Here is an 11,478-nt window from a genome sequence, read left to right on the forward strand (position 1 = left end):
AAAAAAAAAAAAAAAGTATAAAAAAAAAAAAAGATAAGATCTCCAGCTCTTTCTCCTCTAGACCCCTCTTCTCACACAACCCCATTATATTCTGGGCAAAGTTGTCATTGAGTCAGTTCTGACTCATGGTGATCCCATGTGTGTCAGAGCAACTTTACTCCAAAGGATCTTCAGTGAGCTTTGGTGGTGTAGTGGATAAGGCACTTGGCTGCTAACCAGAAGGTCAGCAGTTCAAACCCACCAGCCACTCCATTGAAGGAAGATGGGGCAATCTACTTCTGTAAAGATTCACAGCATCAGAAACTCATTGGGGGTCACTATGCTTCAAAATCGACTCGATGGCAGTGAGTTTGGTTTTGCTGGATGTTTCAAAAGGAGATTACCAGACTTTTTTTTTTTTTTTTATGAGATGCCTCTGGGTAGATTCAAACCTCCAATCTTTTGGTTAGTAGCTGAGCACATTAACCATTTGCACCACCCAAAGAAGGTGTGGGAGGGTGAGGGAACCCTGGAACTGCCTGCCCTTGTTTGTGTCTCTGCTTCCACAGAGCTAAAGGAGGATTCCAGGCACATCAAAACCCTTAAACCTTATGACAATGTCAATGTCAAATATTTTATATATAGGAAGGAAGATGGGTAAGAAATAACCTGGGGTAACACGGAGCTAGGGATGGACTAAGGCAAAGCTTATGCACAAAGAGTTTTTATTTTTTTAATCTTTTCAGATACTTCCTTCTATCTTTACCACCAAGAGCTCTTCAGTGCTGAGTTTCTCCACCTTCCATGTCATATAATGGATTGCAAGATTAAATGCCTTTTTTTTTAATGATGCTGTTAGAGAGAGTCACACAGGGACCTCCCCACCAAGAGGATGAGCCAAGCTCATCTTCTTCTTTTTCTGGGACTTCTGAATGGGCATCAGAGACTGCCTGCATGATCTCCCACAGGATTAGATAGAGAGGACGGTTCACTGTCTTTTTCTTCATCGATCCTGGTTAGTGCCAAACAAAAGAATTCCCGCAGAATAAAACATCACCTTTAAGCAGTTTAGAGAAAGAGTTTGAAATGTTTCTCATGGCCAGCCATAATGGGGTTTTAGAATTAATCTCAAGAGGGACATATATCCTCATTTCTTTCCATCACCTGGTTCCTAACAGTTAAATATTTCACAGTAGGTATTCTCTCTCTTCAGATTATTAGAACAAGTGGAATCACAGAAACCGTGTTCAGGGTAAAGCTGGTTCCTTGTTATCGCTATCCTACTTTGATGTTAACAGCCAAAAGACTTGCATATGCTTTTTCCCCAACATCTAATTTTATAAAGTGGGAATCATATTAGTTCTCTGCTTTTCAGAATGAGTGATCAGACCATGTCACTCTGCAGTAAGCATTCCTATGACAACAAAGACATCTCAGGCACCTCCAAGGACTGCATAGTTGAAACATTCCAACCATTTTAAGTGTCTGAGGATTAAATCACAATCCTCTACCATTATACAACTTTGTAATATTCACAGAAAGTCCATATATTACCTAATTTGACTCTACTGATGGAACTATAATGAAGGGTCCGTGTCTTATTACCTAGTGCTACTGTTACAGAAATACCCCAAGTGGGTGGTTTTTAAGAACAGAAATGTATTGTCTCTCAGTTCAGGAGGATTAAAGTCTGAATTCACGGCACCAGCTCTCGGGAAAGGCTCTCTATCTCCATTAGGCAGCCTTTCTCATCTCCTCTGGGATCTCCTTGTAGCATCTGTCCTTTCCCTTTTGTGATTGTTTCTATCTGTGTCTAATCTGCTCTTTTTATATCTCTAAGTGCATTAGGTTTAAGGTACATCCTACACAGATATGGCCTCATTAGCATAACAAAGAAAATCCTGTTCCCAAATGGGATTATATCCAGAGGTATAGAGGTTCAGATTCCAGCACATATTTTAGGGGACCAATTCAATCCATAACAGGCAGCATTATGCCTGTTTTATACAAAGATCAGAAAGGTGCAATCATTTAACTTGAGTTTCACAGCTAGTAATGGAAAAGCCAGTCCAAGAAACCAAAGTGCAAAAACAGAAAATCAGAAGAATCTTAACGCTGTAGCTGTAAGCCCTTGGGGCCCAGGGTAATGAAGAAAAAGAAAAGATCAATTTGGACATGTCAGAATGATTCCATGATGCTTATGGAACCCTTTCTCTAGCCTTACTCTAGGACATTATCACACAGATTTTGTTGATTGGCTTTGCCCTCTAGAAACTTTTCCATCTGCCCTCAATCCTGATTCAACCCATATAGTGTTATAAAAGGAAGAGATGTGAGTGGCAGAAGGGAAGCCACTATGAATATGAGGTTTCTGATGTTTGTGTCTGGAACTCTAACCTCTTTGCAATAATCTAGACTTGTAGATGGATTACTCCATCCTCACAAGGCCATCTTTTCTCTGTATCTGTGTCTCTTCTTACAAGGTCATCAGTCATATTGAATTAGGAGCTATCATACTCCAGTATGACCTCATGTTAACTAACTACAGATGCAAAGATTTCCAAACAAGTTGACATTCACAGGTACCTGGGGTTAGGACATCTTAACATTGTGGGGAACACAATTCAACCCATAAGACCTCTCAAGGTGGTTGCCAGGGGATTATGGGCGGGGGGGGGGGGTGTATAGGGAGTAACTGCTTAATAGATACAGGGTTTTATTTTGGGGTGACGAAAATTTTTTAGAGAGAAATAGAGGTGGTGATTGTACAACATTGTGAATGTACTAAATGTCATTTAAATGTACTAAATAGTGCCTAAGGCACTTGACTGCTTACCAGAAGTCTGGCGGTTCAAACCCACCAGGCACTCCTCAGAAAAAAGGATGGGCAATCTACTTCTGTAGTGATACTGCCTCGGAAAACCAAGGAGAGGTCGCTATGAATCAAGTTTGACTTGACAGCACATAACAACAACAACAAATGCAATTTAAAAAATTGTTCATTTAAAAATGATTAATTTTATGTTATATGAATTTCACCTCAATAAATAGAGGAATACACATTTGTAATTTTGTAGATTTTGTTCTACACAAAGGCTATACCAATTTACTCTCCTATCAGCCTGTTTCCCCACTTCTTTACCATCACATCTTTTTTAATCAAAAGTTTTAATTTTTGTCTATTGATAAAAACTATTTGGGTCTAATTTAGTTTCTGTTTGTCTTAGTAAGAGAAGATAAACAATTCTTCAGAGGTTTAAGAGACATTATTTGTATTTTCTTTCTGTGAATGATCTGCTTCTCTCCTTTGACTAGTTTTCTACTGGGTCATTAATTTTTTTTCTTTAATTTATGAGAGCTCTTTATGTATAAGGGAAATCAGCTCTTCATTTTGAAATGAATTACACATATGTTGTTTGTAAGTGGTTTTTCCACATAGATATTTTAATGTTAGGAAAAAAAAAAAAACCTCCAGTAGCTAGGGGGGTGGATAGGAACGGGAGTGGGACACAATCCATAATGCTCCCATATATCAATCAAGACCCAATCTGCTCTGTGCTTGCCCTCAATACTCTTGTCCAGTTGTCTTTCCCAAATTACACAGAGGATTGGTGGGATCCCTGCTGGGACAATTTTGGTAGGTTTTAACATAGAGGTGGCAACCTGCAGGGGTGAGAGTAGGGAAAAATCTTGCCAGCCTCCAGCAAACCAAAGCCTTCTAGAAGAACATTCTGAGGCATGTAACAGTGGCTCCAAAGGAACTTTAATTAAGAATAATCGGTGAGGGAATGTTAATGTTAGCAATCTAAAATTAACCACATAGAAGCCTAATAGTTGAAGAATTGTTGTCAGCTATGCCAAAGGCAAAAACTGAAATCTAGTTCTTTCTTTCTTTCCCCAAAATGACTTTGTGAATATATAAATGTTTTTAATTTTCAATACCTTCTTCCTCAGACTGCATTTTTTAGTGTGTTCTTACTAGGTACTTGGTTTTCCCCATTTGGTAAATCAAATCCTTGTAGTATATAGGTACTGGATCCTTGGAAGAAACGCAAATTAAAAATATTATTGAATGCTGGGATTCTGCAATAGTTGGAGGAGTCTCCCACTGCTCTTCACTCATTGTGAAGCAGCCATGGCTTTTTATTGTGCCTCTCTCCCACCCCCAAAAGGAGATTTGGTGGTATAGTGGGTAAGGTATTTGGCTGCTAACCAGAAGATCAGTGATTCAAGCCCACCAGCTGTTCCATGGGAGGAAATGAGGCAATCTACTTCCATAAATATTTATAGCCATGGAAATCCAATGGGGGTTGCTATGAGTAGGAATCAACTCAATGGCAGTAGGTTTGGTTTGCTGTTTTTTCTTTTCTTTTTTTTTTTTTTAATCTTTCCCACACCTACCTGCCAAAGTAAGGCTTGATAGATATTACAGATTGAATTGAGTCCCCAAAAAAAGTTATATTGATGTCCTAATACCCAGTACCAGTGAACGTGACCTTATTGTACAAATGTATCTTTGCAGATGTAATTAGTTTACATAGGTCATACTGGAGTAGAGTGGGCCCTACTCCAGTATCACTAGTGTCCTTGTCATCGTTGTTAGGTGCCATCAAGTTGATTCCAACTCATAGTGACCTTATGTACAACAGAATGAAACACTGCCATGTCCTATGCCAGACTGACAATCCTTGCTATACCTGAACCCATCGTTGCAGCCACTCTGTCAATCCATCTCATTCACAGCCTTCCCCTCCTTCATTGACCCTCCACTTTACCAAGGATGATATCCTTCTCCAGGGAATGGTTGGTCCCTTCTGACATGACCAAAGTAGGTCAGACAAAGTCTGGCCATTCTGGCTGCCTTCTTCCAGGACAGATCTATTACTTCTTCTGGCAGTCCATGGTACTTTCAGTATTCTTTGCCAACACCACAACTCAAAAGCATCCATTATTCTTCAATCTTCCTTATTTGTTCTCTAGCTCTCACATGCATATGAGATGATTGAAAACACCATGGCTTGGGTAAGGCTCACCTTAGTGCTCAAAGAGACATCTTTGCTCTTCAGCACTTTAAAGAGGTCTTTTGCAGATTTGCCCAACGCAATATATTGTCTGATTTCTTGACTGTGGCTTCCATTGGTGTTGATGGTGGAACCAAATAATATGAAATCCTTGACAACTTCAATCTTTTTTCCACTTATTGTGATGCTTCTTGGTCCAGTTGTGAGGATTTTCATTTTCTTTGTGTTGAGATGTAATCCATACTGCAGACTGTACTCTTTAAGCTTCATCAGTAAGTGCTTCCAGTCATCCTCACTTTCAGCAAGCAAAGTTGTGTCATCTGCATATCACAGGTTGTTAATGAGCTTCCTCCAATCCTGATGCCATGTTCTTCTTCATACAGTCCAGCATCTCAGATTATTTGCTGAGCATACAGATTAAGTGTGGTGAAAGGGGACAGCCCTGTCACACTCCCTTCATGATTTTAAACCATGCAGTATCCCCTTGTTCTTTGAACAACAGCCTCCTGGTTTCTGTGTAGGTTCTTCATGAGCACAAATAAGTGTTCTGGAATTCACATACTTCTCAATGTTATCCACAATTTGTTATGACCCATACAATCTAATACTTTTGCATAGTCAGTAAAACACAAGTAAACATCTTTCTGGTATTCTTTGCTTTAAACCAAGATCCGTCTGACATCAGTAATGATATCCTTCGTTCTATGTCATTTTCTGAATTTAGCTTGCATTTCTGGAAGTTCTCTGTCAATATACTGCTGCAACTATTTTTGAATCATCACTCATGTGTGATATTAATAATATTGTTAGATAATTTCCACATTCCATAGGATCACCTTTCTTTTGAATGGGTACAAATATGCATCTCTTCCAGTCAGTTGGCCAGGTAGCTGTGTTCCAAATTTCTTGGCATAGATAAGTAAGTGCCTCCAGCGCAGTATGTGTTGAAACATCTCAGTGGATATTCCATCAGTTCCTTGAGCCTCGTTTTTCACCAATCCCTTCAGTGCAACTTTTTTTTTTTTTTTTCAATACCATCAGTTCCTGATCATATGCCACCTCCTTAAATGGATGAACATCAGGCAATTCTTTTTGGTCCAGTGACTGTGTATTCCTTCCATCTTCTTTTCATATTTCCTGCATCATTCAATATTTTGCCCATAGAACCTTTCAGTATTGCAACTTGCAGCTTGAATTTTTTCTTCAGTTCTTTCAGCTTGAGAAATGCCAAGCATGTTCTTCCCTTTTGGTTTTCTAACTCCAGGTCTTTTCACATGTCATTATAATAATGGACTTTGTCTTCTCAAGCTGCTCTTTGAAATCTTCTGTTCAACTCTTTCATCTTGTCATTTTTTTTTTTTCAATTTGCTTTAGCTACTCTTTGCTCAAAGCAAGTTTCTGAGTCTCTTCTGACATCCATTTTTGTCTTTTCTTCCTTTCCTGATTTTTAATGATCTTTTGCTTTCTTCATGTATGATGTTCTTTTTTATGCATTTTATTGAAATACAATTTTTGTACAGTGAAATACACAAAATTAAAGTGACATGGGTCAATGCATTATTATTTTTTTTTTTTTGGCAGTGTACCCTACCCCCCATCCCTGGCAACCCACAAAGTTTCCCTCCATATATAAACCTTTCTTTGACCCTCCACAACAATGAACTAATACAATATTTGTCCTTCTGTGATTAACTTACTTCACACAGCATAATGTCCTCCAAATTCACCCATGTCATGCAGTGTTTTGCAGACTCTACATTATTTTTTAGTGCTGCATAGTATTCCATTGTGTGTATGTACCATAGTTTAGTCATCCACTCTTCCATTGATGGGCATGTAGGTTGTTTCCATCTTTTTGCTATTGTAAATAATGCTGTGATGAACATGGGTATGCATATATCTGTTCCTGTCCTGGCTCTCACCTGTCTAGGTTATATACCTAGTAATGAGATTGCTGGGTCAAATGGTATCTCCAATTCCAGCTTTCTAAGGAATTGCCATACTGCTTTCTACAGTGGTTGTATCACTTCACAGTCCCACAAGCAGTGTATGAGAGTCCCAATCTCTCCATATTCCTGCCAGCATTTGTTATTTTCTGTCTCATTGAACCTTGCCATCAGTGCTGGGGTGAGATGGTATCTCATTGTTGTTTAGATTTGTATCTCTCTGATGGCCAATGATCGTAAGCATCTCTTCATGTATTTGCTGGCCGCCTGAATATCCTCTTTGGTGAAGTGTCTATTCATGTCTTCTGCCCATTTTTCAATTGGCTTGTTAATTTCTTTGCTGTTGAGGTGTTGGAGTTGTCTATAAATCTTAGAGATAAGTCCCTTGCCAGATATGTAATTATCAACAAACATGAATTTGTTGCTGTCATTTTTGTTATGTGCTTTTTCGTGGTGTTGATTTCTTTGTTCCATATCATCTTCTATGCTGAGCTAGTTTTGTTTATGAATCGTGTTACCACTTCCTTCATTGCTATTGTTTTAGTATTTGCTGAATATTTGTGCTGGTCCTCTTTTTTTATTTTGATGTAAAGGTTTATCATTTTTCTTTGAGGTTACCCTTAAAAAATAAAGAACAAATTCCCATTGCCTGTTTTTTCAGTAGGGCCTGAAAGGGCAGTAGTAGTGTGGGGAACCCCTGTTTTGGTACAGAGAATCACGGCCCCTTGACCCCGATGGAGACTGTGAGTAGCCATAGTTGGTGCTTCTCTCTGAAAAACTTGGATGTACAATGTTTCACCCTCATGAGAGTGGAACTTAGTGTCATCCAGTTTACACAGGGCATATTCCATATTTTCTGAGATACTCAACCATCCCCATACCATCCTTTTGCTCTGCTTAACAGACATCTTCAGCTTCTTGCATGTGATCCTTCTGGTCCTGCCAGCTGCCTAATGGAGGAAGTCCTGAAACAAGAACTTGGAAATCAGATCTTCGGGTAGGAGGCCCATTCTTCCCACCACGGGGCCACCCACCCTGACCTCTGTAAATTCTGGGAAACTCCACACGAAGCCAACATTGGCCATAATCATAACCATTCTTTCCATAAATTGCATCTTCAGCATTTTGGGGGTCCTTGAAATGCATGAAGGTGAAAGTCACGAGGCCATACTGGTTCTTGAGCTCAATCTGGTGGATGCAGCCACACTTGTAGAACAAGTCTTCTAGGTCCTTCTCCCACATGTCAATTGGTAGGTTCCCCACATAGATGCACCCATTGCCCTTGCCACCATGCTCATCTCCCCAGCCCAACATTCACCCAGCCCAATGCCACAGGACCGCCACAGCCCACACCGCCACCGCTGCCCCAGCCTGGGTCCCCCTGCAGAGTCTCACAGGCTCAAAGGCACTCAGCCACGCTCCATGTATGATGTTCTTGATGTCACTCCACAATTCCTCTGATTTTCAGTCATTGGTGTTCAGTGCATCAAATCCATTAATTAAATGGTCTCTGAATTCAGGAAGGATATAATCAAGGTCATATTTTGGTTCTTTGGATTTGTTTTAATTGTCTTCAGCTTCAACTTGAACTTGCATATGAGCAGTTGATGGTCTGCTCTACAGTTGGCTCCTAGCCTTGTTTTGGCTGAAGATCATAAGCTTCTCCATTGCCCCTTTGCACAGATGTAATCAATCTGATTCCTGTGTATTCCATCTGGTGAAGTCCATGGGTATAGTTGCTGTTTATGTTGTTGAAAAAAAAAGGTATTTGCAATGAATAAGTCATTGGTCTTGCAAAATTCTATCATGAAATCTCCAGCATCATTTCTATCACTGAGGCCATATTTTCCAACTACTAGTGATTCTTCTTTGTTTCCAACTTTTGTATTCTAATCACCAGTAATAATTAACACATCTTGATTGTATATTTGGTCAATATCAGACTTCAGAAATTGGTAAAAATACACAATTTTCCTTGTCTTCAGTTTTGGTGGTAAATTTGCTGTGCACATTTGAATAATAGTAGTATTAACTGGTCTTCCTTGTAGGTGATATTATCCTATCACTGACAGCAATTGTACTTCAGGATAGATCTTCAAACATTCTTTATGATGATGAATGCCACACCATTCCTCAATTAGTCATTCCTCCTCAATTTGTCATTCCTGACATAGTAGCTCAGATGGTTGTTTAATTCAAAATGGCCAGAATCTGTCCATTTTAGCTCACTAATGCCTAGGATATCAATCTTTATGAGTTCCATTTCATTTTTGACAACTTCCAGTTTTCTTCCATTCATACTTCGTGCATTCCATGTTCTGATTATTAATGGATGTTTGCAGCTGTTTTGTCCCATATTGAGTAGTGCCACATCTGCAAATGGAGGGCCCCAAAAGCTTTATTCAACCCACGTCATTAAGGTCAACTCTACTCTGAGGAGTTAGTTCTTCCCCAGTTGTATTTTGAGTGCCTTCTGACCTGACGGCTCATCTCACAACACTATATCAGACAGTGTTTGAGAACTATTTATAAAGTTTTCCAGTAGTATATCAGTGTTTCACTGCTATTTGCAAGGTTTTCACTGACCAATTCTTTGAGAAGTAGATGGCCCCTTTCTTCTTCTGGGTCTGTCATAGTCTGAAGCTCTGCTGAAACCTGTCCACCAAGGGTCACCCTGCTGGTATTTGGAATACTGGTGGCATAGCCCCAGCCTCACAGCAACATGGAAGCCACCACAGTACAAGACACTGACAGACTAGCAGAGGTGTAAGTGTACTTATAAATGATAATATATATATATAGAGAGAGAGAGAGACAGAGAGACAGAGGGAAGATGGCCATGTATAGACAGAAGTTGTAGTGATCCATCTCCAAGGTAAAGACCACCAATGATTGACAGCAATACCAGTAGCTAGGAGAATTGCATGGAACAGATTCTTCCTCAAAGCCCTCAGAAGGAATCAGGTGCCCAATACCTTGATTTGAACTTCAGTCTTCATAACTGTAAGGAATACATTTCTTATTTTAAGTCACTCAGTTTGTGGTTCTTTGTTATGGCAGCTAATATGATAGGGATGAACCAGTTAGCAAGCAGCATTCCTTTTGTGGCATTATTGTTTCAAGGGTGGGCACAACACCTTACCTGGTCCAACCAGAATGGAGTTCAGGACTTTTTCTGTTAACATTGGAAATGAAAAGTGCTCATTCTTTCAGTTAATGTGGTGTATGGATGTGAGGCCTGGGACTATGATAGTAGCCATTTGACAGTGGCAAGGGATGTCACCTAAGTACACAGAGGAACACAGAGATAAGAAGATTGAAGAGAAATGAAGCCAGAGCCCTGCTCAAACTCTGCTGACCTATTATCGCTCTACTTTTCATTTATGCAAACAAGCAGTTTCGCATTGTGGCTCAATCCAATTTGTATTTTCTTTTTATTTAGTATGAAGATCATTCTAACTGACAGAGTGATTATATAATCATATTTCCTGACCCTAGACAGAAATGTTGCAGAATTGTTTCCAACATATATAGTGCCAGATAGTTCCACTGCCAGAAAAGCAAAGGAAGTTCATTCTTTCTTCCAGGAAAGAGATTCAAGTCCCTATACCACTAGCCTCACCTATAGACTCCATGCATACATTTTATGCAGCAAACAATGAAGGAAAAAGGAAAAGGCAGATGCAGGCTTTGGGGATTTTCCTGGCTCTCAATTACATGGGGAGAATGAAGAATTCCTGATTTTCTCTGTGAAAGCCTCACTGTTTGCACTTCACTAATTCTTTGTCCTCATTTCCCTTCCACTGGCACTATTCCTTCTTGATGGACTATTTACAGTTTTGCTATTTTGCTACTTTTTCCTTCTCTTTCTCTTAATTCTTTATAGTATTCACCACTATTTCTTTGCAAAGAACTTTTTTGTCAAGCTGAACTTCAAGACTGATTTTGTTTCCTAGAAATTTTCAGATTCCAAACCAAGCACAGGCAATAAGAGCCATATAGTTCTCATGTCAACCATTGCTTATAGATATAATTAAACAAGTTTGAGGAAACCAGTGCCAAAGGAATCCTCCCAAGACCCTGAATAGCCCTTAACAAAATTTAACTCTAATTCTCAAGGCTACAGTGTATATACAGAGAATTATTGCCTTAGTTTACCATTTCTTCAAATCCTTAAAAGACAGAAGCCATCTATCAAGTACACTATCATAAAGCTTAAATAATTGGTCAAAATCAGTAAAAATGGTTAATTTTTTTTAATCTAAATTCTAAAAAGGATTATAAGATGATCTATACAGAGCAAAACACGTAGAAAGCATGATAATAATAATGCAAAAGCCATTGTAATTTATTATTAAACAATTTAGAATTAAAATCAATATGTCAAACATTACAATTGATTAAATTCCATCCAAACTGTACAATTACAGTAATCATTGTAAGTTTGTTGTTGTTGTTGTTAAGTGCCGTCGAGTCGTTTCCGACTCATAGCGACCCCATGCACAGCAGAACGAAACACTGCCCGATCCCGC

At 39.2% G+C, this 11,478-nt stretch overlaps 1 protein-coding gene and 1 pseudogene across 1 annotated transcript in view; one reads left to right on the forward strand and one right to left on the reverse strand.

The window, feature by feature from the left end:
- Window positions 1-11,478, forward strand: part of CPA6 (carboxypeptidase A6) — a 544,128-nt gene that overhangs the window by 168,101 nt on the left and 364,549 nt on the right. The gene's annotated exons all lie outside the window — the stretch shown is intronic.
- LOC103204518 lies at window positions 7,604-8,260 on the reverse strand (annotated as a pseudogene).

Source organism: Orycteropus afer, unplaced genomic scaffold, assembly GCF_000298275.1.
Source record: "Orycteropus afer afer isolate SDZICR_OR568_19922 unplaced genomic scaffold, OryAfe1.0 scaffold00252, whole genome shotgun sequence".
NCBI classification, from domain to species: domain Eukaryota; kingdom Metazoa; phylum Chordata; class Mammalia; order Tubulidentata; family Orycteropodidae; genus Orycteropus; species Orycteropus afer.